The sequence below is a fragment of the Botryllus schlosseri genome, chromosome 5, assembly GCF_051294905.1.
Source record: "Botryllus schlosseri isolate E-star chromosome 5, Bs_hap1, whole genome shotgun sequence".
Classification (NCBI taxonomy): domain Eukaryota; kingdom Metazoa; phylum Chordata; class Ascidiacea; order Stolidobranchia; family Styelidae; genus Botryllus; species Botryllus schlosseri.
In genome coordinates this window covers 27,666,055-27,683,387 of record NC_137240.1, presented here as the reverse complement: position 1 = coordinate 27,683,387, position 17,333 = coordinate 27,666,055, and the positions used below count along the sequence as shown (strand labels likewise).

Sequence of the window (17,333 nt, the reverse complement as noted above, 5' to 3'; positions counted from 1 at the left end):
TTTTTTTTTATTCGATTGTAAAGGTTGTTACTATTCTGAAGACAAAGTATTTACTAATCGGTGCATATACGTTTTGACTTGGACATATTATATTTTGAGTATACGAGATTTGAATGTCTGAACAATAACTGAGAAATAATTTATCACAATTAAATCCGTATATTACAGCGTAAAAGATATTTGAATGTCAGCAACTCGGTAAGATCATAGTTACTACCACATTACCTAATTTACCCGACCAACTCGTCATGAGCATTCCCGAAATCAACACAAACATGACTACTGACTTGAGTTAACCACAAAACAGCATCAAGTTTTAAATCCACTTGTAGCTTACGGATTATTTGAATGCGGGTTATGTTTTGTTGTAATTGAGTGTACGGAAATAGTATTACGTCTTGACATCTTACCATCTTACGATATTCAAAGAGTCAACCACGAAAACATTGTCAAGTAAATCCGTTACCCGACCAACTCAAACAGTATCAGTATGAAAAACAGCCAAACATACACGAATCCATACAATCACTAAAACCTAAAATCCATAACAAGCTTGGTTGTATTCATATCCCTACGCATCTTTTTTATTCAACTTGAAAAGTCGTTACTATTCTGTAAGATAGAGGAATTACTACGCGGTATATTCTGCAAGACAAACTAATTACTACTCGGTATATTTTGTAAGATAAAAGTAATTACTTCTCAGTGTCGGCGACTTGAGATTAACATAATATGTTTAAGTATACGAGATTCGACAGTCTGACCATCGTAGTTGAGAATTCATTTCTTACAATCGAACACAGGTGTTATATCAAAAATTATCATGATGTAAACATAAGGATTGACACATTGATTTGACATATGAGATTTTGTAATAGTTGATCATTACTTTATTATTAAATTATTTGCGTTAATTAGACCCCGCGTTGTGGTAAATGCTATGACAGCAACAAACTTTTCAGTACCAATGTTATTAACATATTAAGCTGCAAAACTATGTGTGTCTGAAATGTTCTCGATAGGAAAATTACTCCACCTTGGTAAAAATCACTCTGCGTATCGCGGATATCAGAAAATATTTCCAGTAACCAAGACTAAAGATGACACAACAATATCGTTATTCAAACATTGAACACCCGATGCAAAATGCTTTATTGGTCAAATTCCCAACGGATAATTGAAACGACTAAGTGTAGAGTCAGTATATCACAATGGCACGTCGTTACTATTGAATCCAGCAATTGATGCGATTTATAGTCGGAATTTGTGACAGAGAATTGAAACATATGCACTTTACAGAGTGTGAAAATATCCCTTTGGGTATCGAGTACCGTTTGAAGCGTGCGATCAATACATAATTCCGTTCGCACTCTCTAAGACGTTGTGAAGTCTACAGATTTACACTTCAAGACTTTGATCAACACAAAAACAATTTGGAGTATCTTTACTGGATACATCCTATTCTACTAGACTTGAGTAATGCACAAAACTCATAGCATTAACAAAATCGCAATAGGCGCTACACTGAAATCTACAAAATGTGTTTGTATCGTTGTTAGTGATCATAAATTATCATTTGAATAAGTAATTGTAATCATAAAACCAAACTTGCGAAAGTCATTACCATAACAAAAAATATTGTAGGTTGCTTGCTAAATGTACGCCAGAAATATTTGTAGAACGCTCACGACCAAAGAAATCGGAAATTTCCCTCATTGTCATTCGTCAAAGTAAATGTTGTCGCAATACTCAGCCCATAAAAGATCTTACTTGTATGTGATTGAATCGCAGGTAATTAACCCGCTAAATCAAACGATAAGGAAATTTCACTCACTCGTCGGATTATGAAACAGCGTCACTTAATCGGCGTAGATCGTTTTACTAAACGCAAATCATACCTGACCAACAGAAAACAATTTTCACTCACCTTGTAATGAAACCAAGTGGTGGGCCTTCGTTCAATATTTTGTCTGTGTCAAATACTTTGTAATAAACACAATGGAGTGGTTGAGCTTTACATCATCAAGCTGTCATTAATAAATCAAGATTTCGGTAAACTTGTAAATGTATCGTTTAACTAACCGAGTTGTATGCACAGTTTGATATTTTTGTCATTTAGTGATTGCTGAACATACCACTTCGAAATACTGCGTTGATCTCAATTCCCTTTGTCCTGATAATCGAAGTACTTTTGTTTTGAATTCATAACAATCGACTTTTCTATGACATGATAAATTAGAAGATTTAGAAGATTGGTTGCATATCACTAAAAATAATATACCACACATATTATTACTGTTACTCCATTCATCGATATTTTTTCGTTGTCGATTTTCAAACGAGTAAAATTTATTACTTGAGTTGCTCTGCTTACTATATTTAAATGTAAACTCACCCGTCTTTCAACAGCAAACAATGTTAAAAAAGTATGCAATCAAACACAACATGTTTTACTTTGTAGGACACTAATTATTATCTCATTTCGTACTAAGTGTATACGAAAGATATTCATGACACATGAAAATATTCCCATGCTACAAACCTGTAAAATGATTGGTGGTGCTTTCAAACTGTTTCGATATCACAAGAACTTTATTGTCTGAATGGGTGTTGATGTATCTTAATAATCAAATAGTTCAACACAGAACTAGTACGAACAGAAACATCACAGTTGTTTACACAAAAGTTTGTATGTGTACAGTATGCGAATACTATGTGTAAGTCCAGCACAATTGTGGTATCCATCCAAGTTTAGTTAACACAAATTCATTACAACGAGCCACGTAAACTTTCGTGAAAGAAAAGCATACTCACTTCCATAGGGTTATGTCAACGCCATAGCAGTAAATCAGCTACTCCAACAAGAAAGTACATATGTTTTCTAGTTACGGTGCTTACATCTTTCACATAGATCGACCTACTTTGCTAACGAAAAGTGCTGAGTCATCACATGGTTGTCCTCACAACAATACAACTAAAACATACTATCATACAAATTGGTCGTTACAGTTTGCCCACCAACGATACATCGTACAAGTAGCAAGTCTCGAGAATCCAGTTATTCAAAAAACGTGAAAGTGTTTCTACACCAAGTCGGTATGTTGACGAAAGCATATATTTTAATATCATGATCGATTTACATTCGTTGGTCATAAAATGTCACTACTCTAAATAATTATTTTTCACTCAAAGCCTACTTGTCACCATTCGTTTCATCAAACACGAGTTCAAGAAACCTGCTACGACATGAATTGTTATTTTTATGTTGTGTAAATAGGTAATAATTAATTTTAGTAACACTATATCAACATCATCGAGTTGTGCGAATAGATTTACATGTGGTCTTGTGGTTTTAATCGAAGTATACAGCACGGTCTAATGTAGAGTCATCTCTATTGTACAGCAACTCGGTAATCGAAATGCATTAAAATTTAAACAACGATCTTGTTTCGTCGCATCAAAAATATGTTTACTATCGCGATACTCTACACAGGCCGTGTAAATCCTTTTCACACTCGTAATAGTATACCAACAGCTACTGGCGACAACGTTTAACAATACCAACGACACTAAACATACGATACCTACCCAAGTAAAATTACCATTTTCACCTGGAGGTCGGTCGTTACCCGACTAGAAATACCATTATCCTTTGGAGATTTATCGTTTACCCAGTGTAACAAACCCCTTTTCCTTTGGTAATATATTTTTTCTCTGGTTAACAAACCTTTTTCACTTGGAAATATATTTTTTCTCTGGGTAACAAACCTTTTTCACTTGGAAATATATTTTTTCTCTGGTTAACAAACATTTTTCACTTGGAAATATATTTTTTTTTCTGGGTAACAAACCTTTTTCACTTGGAAATATATTTTTTCTCTGGGTAACAAACCTTTTTCACTTGGAAATATATTTTTTCCCGGGTAATAAACCTTTTTCCCTGAGCAACAAACCATTTTCACTTGGTGATCCGTCGTTTACCCGAGTAAAAATATCATTTTCCTTTGGAGATTCGGCGTTTACCCAGTGTTACAATACATTTTCACTTGGAAAAATACTTTTACCTAGAGTAACTAATCATTTTCTCCTGGGTAACAAACCCTTTTCGTCTGGAAACTGTCATTTACCCGAGTACCAATAACGTTTTCACTTGGAAATCTATCTTCTCCCTGGGTAACAATATCATTTTCGTTTTGAAAACTGACAACCACACCGTTCAATTTGATATTTTTGTATATTGTTACAACGAACAGTGACAAAATATACACCAACAACGACTCCGATACATTTGTGTAATCGCATACTCACTTGTTCTGGTGCATCCCATCAAAATCGACGGTTAGCCACACACACGCACACACACACACACACACAATGACAATGCGCTATTTCGATATGACTGCGACGTCCGGGTTCGTGCTTTAGATTTTCCAGAAACAATCCGTCTAAAGTTGTAATCCCCCGCCTTTGTTAACTGGTTGATACACGGATAACAATCTTCGGAAAATGTAGGAACGCATACTACCCATCGTGCTAACGATTCCAGGTTACTTGTGAATAATTTCCTTGCTCACCCTATACAGATTATACGTACAGCGATATGTAGTGGTAATCGGTTTGGTCAATACCTATCGCCCCATTCAGTATGGAATTACAAACCCAATACAGGTCAGTTCATAACCGGATCCGGATATTCAATGCAAAGCGATAAAGCAGAACCAAGGACCAAATGTAATTAAACATGTAGATTCACAACCCTTGATTTTTTTTTTTCGTGAAAAATGACAATACATATCGAATATATATTTTACTATGGTTCAACCCTGCCCAGCATTCACGTAAATGTGGTTTATGACATTACATACAATGTATCAGTGTATCAATGTTGGGTGTTTATGCACACATCGGTATGACCCATAGACAACATCATCATACCATCCAGGACTTCGTTATTGCATCGTGAGGTCAATAAAATCAATCGGTGGTATAGACGACAGAAGGCTTGGAGATCCAATGTAAAATTCAGACAAACAAACGGATATATTTGTCCATCTTGGTTATTCACTCAACTACCATTGGTGCTCTCGATACAGCGAACGGTACAGTATGCAACGCATATCATTAGAGTGATATATCCACAGATAAATATGGGGCCTGGCCACAATAATTGTATCGAGATTTAACCCAGATTACTATCCGTTCACTGATTCACTCGGTGGTTTTAGCAACTTGTAGCAACACAAGATAGATACGACTGGAATTACTAATATTCATAATGTTTATGATTAGTGTCGTTACCGATCGTTCACTAAGTCGATATGAATATTCGAAAATCGGATATCACTACTCTCAACACCAGTGATTCGGTTTAAGTTTAAAATCGATTTGATAATGTAATCCAAGGTGTGTTTCTGTGGGATCTGCTAACCTTTACGAGAGAGTGCTGTCTCTTTGACACATGAAACAATTATTATCAACCACACCTTGCGTGCATCGATTTGTCGGCGTCGTACAATTATTGTGGCCAGGCCCCATATTTATCTGTGGATATATCACTCTAATGATATGCGTTGCATACTGTACCGTTCGCTGTATCGAGAGCACCAATGGTAGTTGAGTGAATAACCAAGATGGACAAATATATCCGTTTGTTTGTCTGAATTTTACATTGGATCTCCAAGCCTTCTGTCGTCTATACCACCGATTGATTTTATTGACCTCACGATGCAATAACGAAGTCCTGGAGGGTATGATGATGTTGTCTATGGGTCATACCGATGTGTGCATAAACACCCAACATTGATACACTGATACATTGTATGTAATGTCATAAACCACATTTACGTGAATACTGGGCAGGGTTGAACCATAGTAAAATATATATTCGATATGTATTGTCATTTTTCACGAAAAAAAAAATCAAGGGTTGTGAATCTACATGTTTAATTACATTTGGTCCTTGGTTCTGCTTTATCGCTTTGCATTGAATATCCGGATCCGGTTATGAACTGACCTGTATTGGGTTTGTAATTCCATACTGAATGGGGCGATAGGTATTGACCAAACCGATTACCACTACATATCGCTGTACGTATAATCTGTATAGGGTGAGCAAGGAAATTAATCACAAGTAACCTGGAATCGTTAGCACGATGGGTAGTATGCGTTCCTACATTTTCCGAAGATTGTTATCCGTGTATCAACCAGTTAACAAAGGCGGGGGATTACAACTTTAGACGGATTGTTTCTGGAAAATCTAAAGCACGAACCCGGACGTCGCAGTCATATCGAAATAGCGCATTGTCATTGTGTGTGTGTGTGTGTGCGTGTGTGTGGCTAACCGTCGATTTTGATGGGATGCACCAGAACAAGTGAGTATGCGATTACACAAATGTATCGGAGTCGTTGTTGGTGTATATTTTGTCACTGTTCGTTGTAACAATATACAAAAATATCAAATTGAACGGTGTGGTTGTCAGTTTTCAAAACGAAAATGATATTGTTACCCAGGGAGAAGATAGATTTCCAAGTGAAAACGTTATTGGTACTCGGGTAAATGACAGTTTCCAGACGAAAAGGGTTTGTTACCCAGGAGAAAATGATTAGTTACTCTAGGTAAAAGTATTTTTCCAAGTGAAAATGTATTGTAACACTGGGTAAACGCCGAATCTCCAAAGGAAAATGATATTTTTACTCGGGTAAACGACGGATCACCAAGTGAAAATGGTTTGTTGCTCAGGGAAAAAGGTTTATTGCCCGGGAAAAAATATATTTCCAAGTGAAAAAGGTTTGTTACCCAGAGAAAAAATATATTTCCAAGTGAAAAAGGTTTGTTACCCAGAAAAAAAAATATATTTCCAAGTGAAAAATGTTTGTTAACCAGAGAAAAAATATATTTCCAAGTGAAAAAGGTTTGTTACCCAGAGAAAAAATATATTTCCAAGTGAAAAAGGTTTGTTAACCAGAGAAAAAATATATTACCAAAGGAAAAGGGGTTTGTTACACTGGGTAAACGATAAATCTCCAAAGGATAATGGTATTTCTAGTCGGGTAACGACCGACCTCCAGGTGAAAATGGTAATTTTACTTGGGTAGGTATCGTATGTTTAGTGTCGTTGGTATTGTTAAACGTTGTCGCCGGTAGCTGTTGGTATACTATTACGAGTGTGAAAAGGATTTACACGGCCTGTGTAGAGTATCGCGATAGTAAACATATTTTTGATGCGACGAAACAAGATCGTTGTTTAAATTTTAATGCATTTCGATTACCGAGTTGCTGTACAATAGAGATGACTCTACATTAGACCGTGCTGTATACTTCGATTAAAACCACAAGACCACATGTAAATCTATTCGCACAACTCGATGATGTTGATATAGTGTTACTAAAATTAATTATTACCTATTTACACAACATAAAAATAACAATTCATGTCGTAGCAGGTTTCTTGAACTCGTGTTTCATGAAACGAATGGTGACAAGTAGGCTTTGAGTGAAAAATAATTATTTAGAGTAGTGACATTTTATGACCAACGAATGTAAATCGATCATGATATTAAAATATATGCTTTCGTCAACATACCGACTTGGTGTAGAAACACTTTCACGTTTTTTTGAATAACTGGATTCTCGAGACTTGCTACTTGTACGATGTATCGTTGGTGGGCAAACTGTAACGACCAATTTGTATGATAGTATGTTTTAGTTGTATTGTTGTGAGGACAACCATGTGATGACTCAGCACTTTTCGTTAGCAAAGTAGGTCGATCTATGTGAAAGATGTAAGCACCGTAACTAGAAAACATATGTACTTTCTTGTTGGAGTAGCTGATTTACTGCTATGGCGTTGACATAACCCTATGGAAGTGAGTATGCTTTTCTTTCACGAAAGTTTACGTGGCTCGTTGTAATGAATTTGTGTTAACTAAACTTGGATGGATACCACAATTGTGCTGGACTTACACATGGTATTCGCATACTGTACAGTGTACACATACAAACTTTTGTGTAAACAACTGTGATGTTTCTGTTCGTACTAGTTCTGTGTTGAACTATTTGATTATTAAGATACATCAACACCCATTCAGACAATAAAGTTCTTGTGATATCGAAACAGTTTGAAAGCACCACCAATCATTTTACAGGTTTGTAGCATGGGAATATTTTCATGTGTCATGAATATCTTTCGTATACACTTAGTACGAAATGAGATAATAATTAGTGTCCTACAAAGTAAAACATGTTGTGTTTGATTGCATACTTTTTTAACATTGTTTGTTGTTGAAAGACGGGTGAGTTTACATTTAAATATAGTAAGCAGAGCAACTCAAGTAATAAATTTTACTCGTTTGAAAATCGACAACGAAAAAATATCGATGAATGGAGTAACAGTAATAATATGTGTGGTATATTATTTTTAGTGATATGCAACCAATCTTCTAAATCTTCTAATTTATCATGTCATAGAAAAGTCGATTGTTATGAATTCAAAACAAAAGTACTTCGATTATCAGGACAAAGGGAATTGAGATCAACGCAGTATTTCGAAGTGGTATGTTCAGCAATCACTAAATGACAAAAATATCAAACTGTGCATACAACTCGGTTAGTTAAACGATACATTTACAAGTTTACCGAAATCTTGATTTATTAATGACAGCTTGATGATGTAAAGCTCAACCACTCCATTGTGTTTATTACAAAGTATTTGACACAGACAAAATATTGAACGAAGGCCCACCACTTGGTTTCATTACAAGGTGAGTGAAAATTGTTTTCTGTTGGTCAGGTATGATTTGCGTTTAGTAAAACGATCTACGCCGATTAAGTGACGCTGTTTCATAATCCGACGAGTGAGTGAAATTTCCTTATCGTTTGATTTAGCGGGTTAATTACCTGCGATTCAATCACATACAAGTAAGATCTTTTATGGGCTGAGTATTGCGACAACATTTACTTTGACGAATGACAATGAGGGAAATTTCCGATTTCTTTGGTCGTGAGCGTTCTACAAATATTTCTGGCGTACATTTAGCAAGCAACCTACAATATTTTTTGTTATGGTAATGACTTTCGCAAGTTTGGTTTTATGATTACAATTACTTATTCAAATGATAATTTATGATCACTAACAACGATACAAACACATTTTGTAGATTTCAGTGTAGCGCCTATTGCGATTTTGTTAATGCTATGAGTTTTGTGCATTACTCAAGTCTAGTAGAATAGGATGTATCCAGTAAAGATACTCCAAATTGTTTTTGTGTTGATCAAAGTCTTGAAGTGTAAATCTGTAGACTTCACAACGTCTTAGAGAGTGCGAACGGAATTATGTATTGATCGCACGCTTCAAACGGTACTCGATACCCAAAGGGATATTTTCACACTCTGTAAAGTGCATATGTTTCAATTCTCTGTCACAAATTCCGACTATAAATCGCATCAATTGCTGGATTCAATAGTAACGACGTGCCATTGTGATATACTGACTCTACACTTAGTCGTTTCAATTATCCGTTGGGAATTTGACCAATAAAGCATTTTGCATCGGGTGTTCAATGTTTGAATAACGATATTGTTGTGTCATCTTTAGTCTTGGTTACTGGAAATATTTTCTGATATCCGCGATACGCAGAGTGATTTTTACCAAGGTGGAGTAATTTTCCTATCGAGAACATTTCAGACACACATAGTTTTGCAGCTTAATATGTTAATAACATTGGTACTGAAAAGTTTGTTGCTGTCATAGCATTTACCACAACGCGGGGTCTAATTAACGCAAATAATTTAATAATAAAGTAATGATCAACTATTACAAAATCTCATATGTCAAATCAATGTGTCAATCCTTATGTTTACATCATGATAATTTTTGATATAACACCTGTGTTCGATTGTAAGAAATGAATTCTCAACTACGATGGTCAGACTGTCGAATCTCGTATACTTAAACATATTATGTTAATCTCAAGTCGCCGACACTGAGAAGTAATTACTTTTATCTTACAAAATATACCGAGTAGTAATTAGTTTGTCTTGCAGAATATACCGCGTAGTAATTCCTCTATCTTACAGAATAGTAACGACTTTTCAAGTTGAATAAAAAAGATGCGTAGGGATATGAATACAACCAAGCTTGTTATGGATTTTAGGTTTTAGTGATTGTATGGATTCGTGTATGTTTGGCTGTTTTTCATACTGATACTGTTTGAGTTGGTCGGGTAACGGATTTACTTGACAATGTTTTCGTGGTTGACTCTTTGAATATCGTAAGATGGTAAGATGTCAAGACGTAATACTATTTCCGTACACTCAATTACAACAAAACATAACCCGCATTCAAATAATCCGTAAGCTACAAGTGGATTTAAAACTTGATGCTGTTTTGTGGTTAACTCAAGTCAGTAGTCATGTTTGTGTTGATTTCGGGAATGCTCATGACGAGTTGGTCGGGTAAATTAGGTAATGTGGTAGTAACTATGATCTTACCGAGTTGCTGACATTCAAATATCTTTTACGCTGTAATATACGGATTTAATTGTGATAAATTATTTCTCAGTTATTGTTCAGACATTCAAATCTCGTATACTCAAAATATAATATGTCCAAGTCAAAACGTATATGCACCGATTAGTAAATACTTTGTCTTCAGAATAGTAACAACCTTTACAATCGAATAAAAAAAAAGACCGAGCATACGAATACAACCAGGATGAATTAATTCAAATTCATGAGTTGCAGTGATATAATCAAGTAATTGAAAACTAGATTTTTAACAATTGGTAATGTTGTGAATAATTCTTTTGAGTATGGTAAGATGTAAAAATATCTCTTTGACAAACGGAAAGCCAGACCGTGAATAGAGTTGTAATGTTTCATTACTTGTTTCAAATCAATGTGTGTATAATATCGAAACGGGACTGTGGGGAAGTTGGTAGTCATGTTTGTCAATCCTATTTCAATTCACACTATGTCAAAGTCCAAATATTTCATTTTGGATTATCTGGATTTAGCTTTAGTACACCCCGCGAATGGATTCCGACATCGTACTATAACGTTTTTGATAATAAGGACTCGAGGATTTTCAATCAACAATACTGGAATTTTTTGATAATGTTAAAGCTGGCAAATGATTAGTTGCGTGTTTTTGTTAAGAGTTTGATTTCGTGTTGATAAAGACAATAACTGTATAATACACATACTTGTGATTCTTGATTCTTGTAGAGTTATAGTTGTATTGATTCTATAAGTGCCAAAACAGCGGCGCGGAATGTGCGAATAATTCGATGCGGCTGAAAGTCGGTGTCAGTAATATTCGGTTACGGTCGAATCAAAAGATTTCCTAAAATAATTAGAATTGTACCGAATTAACACATTCAGATACGAATCAACTTGGTTTGTGCAGTAAGTTTCATTTCAAGTTGACACATTACTTGTATATTCACATGATTCTTATCATACAACTAAAGTCAACCACGTTCCGAAGTGTCAAAACATATAGCAAGCACCAGAAAGTGTCAAATTGTTGGTTTTCGAATCACCGTCTGCGACGGCTCTGTGACAAACTAATTACCGAAATATTACCTTGTGAGCGATTGGTATGTCTGTAACACCAAGTCACTAAAATGGTTATGCCCGAGACATTATCTTGTCAGCGATCGCGGGGTTTTGTAAACTATTTCACACATTTTTGAAGTGTTAGTTTGTGAACGCGGTTATTTGTTGATCGCTTTTCGTGTCGCTGCTGAATACTGAATACTCCTGAATGTAATAGTGCTGACTGGATTAGTGTAATAATCGATAGTAGCACGCAGCTGGCCGTGAAACAATTCCACACACAGGTCATTCGAAATATAGGGCGCACTGCTTAATCCTCACAACAAGCCGCGTTTCCGTTTGTGCGGCACGATATACACATTAACAAAGATTCATTCACATGACTATTTACTTGATACATATTCAACACCGGTCGAGAGATGTATATACCCGAAAGTACGAATCACCGCCGCACCCATAAGAACACATGGCGAATCACCAACACAGCCTATACGCGAAAGCACGACATGCGAAAGTACGACGTGCGAGAGATGCCTTTACCCGAAAGGGCGATGTGCCACCACGAGTTTTCCATGCGATGTGCGAGAGATGCCTATACCCGAAAGTGCGACTTGCGAGCGCACCCATAAGAACACATGGCGAATCACCACAGATCCCGTAAGAATACACGACAGGCGAATCACCGCCACCGCCTATAGCAAAAAAGGCGAGTCACCACCCCGGGTTTTCACGGCGAATCACCGCCACCGCCTATAGCAAAAAAGGCGAGTCACCAACACGAGTTTTCTAGGCACCGTGAGAGAGATGGCTATACCTAGAAGAGTCACCGTGTGAGAGATGCCTATACCTGAAAGTACGACCCACCAACACGAGTTTTCAAGGCACCGTGTGAGCGATCGCTATACCGAAAAGGGTTACCGTGTCAATACGAGTTCGGAGGCACCGTGTGAGCGATCGCTATACCGAAAAGGCTTACCGTGTGAGAGACCCCATAAGACACAATGGCACCGTGCGAGCGGAAGGGGGGGTCAAAAGGGTCACCGTGCCAACACGAGTTTCGAGGCACCGTGCGAGCGGGCCCATAAGAACCCCTGCCACCGGTTGTGCGATCATATATACTACTACCGTGAAGACCAAAATTGCGCACAGAATCATATTCATGCGCGGATCACTTCCAACCATCTTGCTTCAATGAAGTATCCGAGATACACAAGCTAGTTGACTACCGAACACAGGCAACTATCGCATGTACTCCGGTCCACACTTCACGTACTGTAAGTGAAAATGTATTGAGTCAGCTAGTACTATAAAACTGTAACTAACCGTTTCTATTAGTATTGACTGTGGTAGTAACGAAAGTAGTTATTGTTTGCACTCAAGTATACATGTAGAATTAAGTACGGTACCGTATATGCCTTCAAAAACTTTTGAAGTGGAAGTATTCTAAAATTAAGCCACTTCACTCATTGAATGAAGTAGTGGCATTAGTTACTGAAAAGGGAGTATGTAACCAGCTGACTGCATGACCTGATGGTTACATCGCTGACCTCCTTTTATCAGTTTTATGGACTCCGTGGATAATTGAAAAGGACGCGACTCGAGCCAAAACTATAGAAGTGAGATGACTTGTGACTCGGAAATTTGCCACTTGGCTACAACCCTGATAAAATCATAGACTGATGAAGCTGTAGCCTATGAGTCAGGAAGCCTACTTATCATGTAAGCAGCAAAAGCAACACAATAATACCGATGATCCATTACTATATCGTAATCTATGTCCCTCTCAAGATGTTGGCAGCTCAGCGGAGATGAGAAAGTACCAGTATCACCATAACTGTCGTAAAGTACTCTGTTAACTGTTCAAAACAACCCTTATAAGATTTCACCATATTCACAAGCCATACGCATCATTGTACGATGCAGTTTGCAATCCTTTATTTAATGATACTTGAGAAGGAATACTGCCTTCAATCTGACTGTGTTATAACACCTTGTGATATTTTTTTGCCTTCTCTAGATTACTGCAATGAAGAAGTCAATGCACTCGTCAAAACACGACCAGGAACGGCAGAGTTCATCAATTTTATTTGAGTAGCGGCATCGTCAAAATTAGCTCGGATGATGATATTGCTGGACACAAAACCCGATATGTTTCTCTTCCTGATACAGTAGCAGTGTTGATGGATTAGTTTGTTGCATTTACTATTTTCAATAAAACTATTTTCATGCGCAATGAAGCATTTCAAAATTGAAATCCTTTGAAACTACTGGATGTGACTTTTCATCGGATGGCAGTAACGACATGCGCAGGCAGGATTTTCCGTGTTGTTTTCTGCAGAATCCCCAGCAATCGGACGAAATTCCTGTGCAGTGTTTCTCAGCTTCCTGAAAAGTGTAGTGTTAGGAAATTACTTGGCAACGGACTCGCCGTTTCATCTTAATGAGGCTCATTCACTCATGCATCAAACTAGATGTTATAATTCTGTGGCCATAATCCTGTTCATATCTATAGTAAGACATCTTCAATGCATCACCATCCCAACAAGCTGATTGAAATCATGGTAATGCTGTGATTCACTCTTATTCTGTCAGCACAAACTCTCCCTGATAGTTGGCATTTAAGCTGGCAACCTCCATATTAACACCTGTGATTGATTGTAGCAAGACTCCTAATTGAAACGAAGTAATCCACCAAATTATACATAGGCCGCTACCATACTGCATTTCATTTAGCTTTTACGCTGATCACACTACAGATTACCAACCGACCCATCATACGAAGCTGATAGGGGTTCCACTGATGTGGGATCGAGCGAATCACCACCTGAAGCGCGTCCGCATTTCATACTTACATTCAAGTACTCAGATTCAGTTTTAACACCATATAAGCGAGTCCTTCGCCATACAACTAACTCAAATATTCGCCCAGCGTCTTGTCGAACACACAATCACACATATCCCCTGTGGTGAGAATAGAGATGTCATGTACTTGACGTCACAATGCACATTCTGCTTTTTCTGTAAACATGCCAATATTGGGACTTTCAGTCAAAATTACGGCAATTTCCGATTGAGTAGAAACACGGAAAGTCAGTAATTTAGGTATAAAATAAAGTTCTGAACATGATTCCGCAAAGTTGTCTGTAGAGATGCAGTTGACCTTTAAGTGTCAATTTTCACGCTCGAGCAGACAACACCCGCCAAATACCGGAGTACCGGTATTGTCGTAGCTCGTAGGCACACTATTTCGTGATGTGAGGTTCTGCTGAGCGAATGACATCAGTGAGGCTTGGACGGATGTTGTATTTATAATTGTATTTGTAATTATCTTCTGTACCCTCCGACTTCTTGTCGTACGGCATGTCGGTATACCGGAATGGTAACTTCTGCAGTCTCAATGCGCTAGCATCCCCCGCCGTCGCCGTTCTTACGGCGACGAAAAAGACCAGGCTACGAAAGAAAACACTCACAAGGAATGGAAAGAACTAGAAAGGGTCGCCGCTTCAAAAAGATCAACATCGAAAAGAACTGTGACATCGGGCACTCTCGGCCGAGGTTGATGTCAGTATAAAAAAAAGATCGCAACTATGCGTGTCGTTCGATATCCTCATTTCTGTTCACTACATCGCATTGCGTGTTATCGCATTCTACATTGTGTGTGACTTGTTCAGATGAAAAATACAGCTTAACGATTATCATTAATATTACGCATGCTCTTCCCACAATTTAATAGACGAAGCATCTTGAACAGACCCCTAGCATGACCCTCGATCAGCTGATATAGAGTTCCTGCATGGTAATATCAGCGTTGGGATGGAGTCGCTATACCTTGAAGCCAATTAAACGATAGCAGCAATAAGCTATAGGAAACAAGAAATACTGAATATTTAAGGGAGAAAATGTCGGGTGGGTCTATGGGTATTTCGGGAGGTGAAAATTGTGCGAATTGGAAATAAATCCTTAAAATAAGTTGATTTTCCAATTTGTTTCCACGATATAGATGCATTCTTTTGTTCTTTCAGGCCTGCACTTACGTGTTCGCCTGCTGTGAAACTTATCTTCAAAAATTTCGAAAGGGTTTGTAGCGTCTTGCAAATATGTGGCAGCCGTGCTCTATACTGCCCCTTACGTCAGTTGTAGTATTATCGCATCGTGCTTTCTCTTCCTCTTTTGCTTCTGGCCGCTTCGGCGGACGGACGTATAATAAAGTCTCTGCAGCATTGTTGAATCGTGTGTGATCAACTACAGACGGAGGTCTGTTACAATGGCGAGCACGCTAAAAACGTTACTTCATTAATTTGGCTGCAATTCTGAAGATTCCTGAACAGTACCGGTATGCTGAAAGATGGGCGGAAATTCAATTACGGCATTGGCTATCTGAACCGATTGAAGAAGCAGTTTTGCATCGATGTGAGAAGTTTGAAGACTTGACTGATGGCTTCACTTCGTAATGACTGTTTCACTGGCGGAACTGATGTGAGCGCGCGTGGAGGGGATTGAGCTTGTGACTCTCCCGGTCCGATGTTATGAAGAGGGGATGGAGCATGTGACTCTCCCGTTGATGTGGCGCGGCGTTGTTAGGGTTTTAGTTTAGGGAATTGTTCATTGATGTTAGTTTAGGGTTAGTGTTCTGCTAATGTGATGTGGTCATGCGGGTGTTTGCAATTTTGTTGATGATTTTGGACTTGTCGGTTTTGATGTTGCTGTTTTTTTATTGTATTTTGTGAGAGTGCTTTTATAGGCACTTCTCAAGTTTGGTGGGGAATAGTGTGGCAGCCGTGCTCTATACTGCCCCTTACGTCAGTTGTAGTATTATCGCATCGTGCTTTCTCTTCCTCTTTTGCTTCTGGCCGCTTCGGCGGACGGACGTATAATAAAGTCTCTGCAGCATTGTTGAATCGTGTGTGATCAACTACAGACGGAGGTCTGTTACAAATATACTTCTGTGGGGCATAGGAACGTTCCGGGTATCTTCAAGGATTTATATATTTCTATTGTGTCAATTTCAAAGAGTGTGGATCAGCTGAGGGTATTCATTGCATTTAGATCAATCAGTGAGAACTGCGTCTACTTTGTAGGTCAGTGACAAAATAGCGACAACAGCGTCATGTTGTCATGACAAAATCGTTCACGCGTGTCCGGTCGAAGGCGAAAAAAAATCTGGCAACGCTATCTCGGAAAACGACGTCTGGAAATCGATACTTAACTGAGCAGAGTGAATTGGCGCGCACTCAACGCTGAGTACCAATCGATTTTTAGTTGAGTGGAGATTCGCATTTAAGCAGTACTCAGTTGAGGAGAAGAATTGGGCTCCACCCTAAGCTGCGCACAAAAAATCCGAAGTGATGTTTTTTTTTAGTCGGTGCGCACTGTTGTCCAATGGACCACACAGGCGCGCAGACACGTGGAAAATTAGATGGAACACATTGCCAGGGCCAAATAGTGTTATCACTGAAGTGTGAAATCGAGGTACAAGTGCGGCCTGCAAAGGTACATATTGCGATCCGTGACGAAATGAGAATTGACAATCACGTGTGCCTCACGGAAGAGTTTTTTTTAGTATGGTCTCGTTCGCGTGAGCGATACTGATATCATTTCAATCACGCATTATTTTCGGGGAATGGCGAAATAACATGGTTCAACAAAGTTATAAATAACAATGGGCTAGCGCGAAATTAATCAACTATAGCAAATAGTTTTCTCCGCGTGGCAATGCGTAATATTTACTCAGGACCGTAACTGCCGCTCCCCAAACCCGCCAATTGGAGGGGCCGAG

The 17,333-nt window shown here is 38.1% G+C and overlaps 1 protein-coding gene and 2 long non-coding RNA genes across 3 annotated transcripts in view; 1 reads left to right on the top strand and 2 right to left on the bottom strand.

The window, feature by feature from the left end:
- Positions 1 to 17,333, bottom strand: part of LOC145439906 (peptidyl-prolyl cis-trans isomerase-like) — a 362,730-nt gene that overhangs the window by 26,791 nt on the left and 318,606 nt on the right. The gene's annotated exons all lie outside the window — the stretch shown is intronic.
- Positions 12,833 to 13,794, top strand: LOC145439567 (uncharacterized). Its single transcript, XR_013915282.1, has 2 exons — positions 12,833 to 13,173; positions 13,575 to 13,794. It is a non-coding gene; the product is annotated as an uncharacterized LOC145439567 (long non-coding RNA).
- On the bottom strand, positions 13,621 to 14,440 carry LOC145439568 (uncharacterized). The gene is made up of 2 exons (XR_013915283.1): positions 14,410 to 14,440; positions 13,621 to 13,942 (listed from the first exon to the last, which is right to left on the bottom strand). It is a non-coding gene; the product is annotated as an uncharacterized LOC145439568 (long non-coding RNA).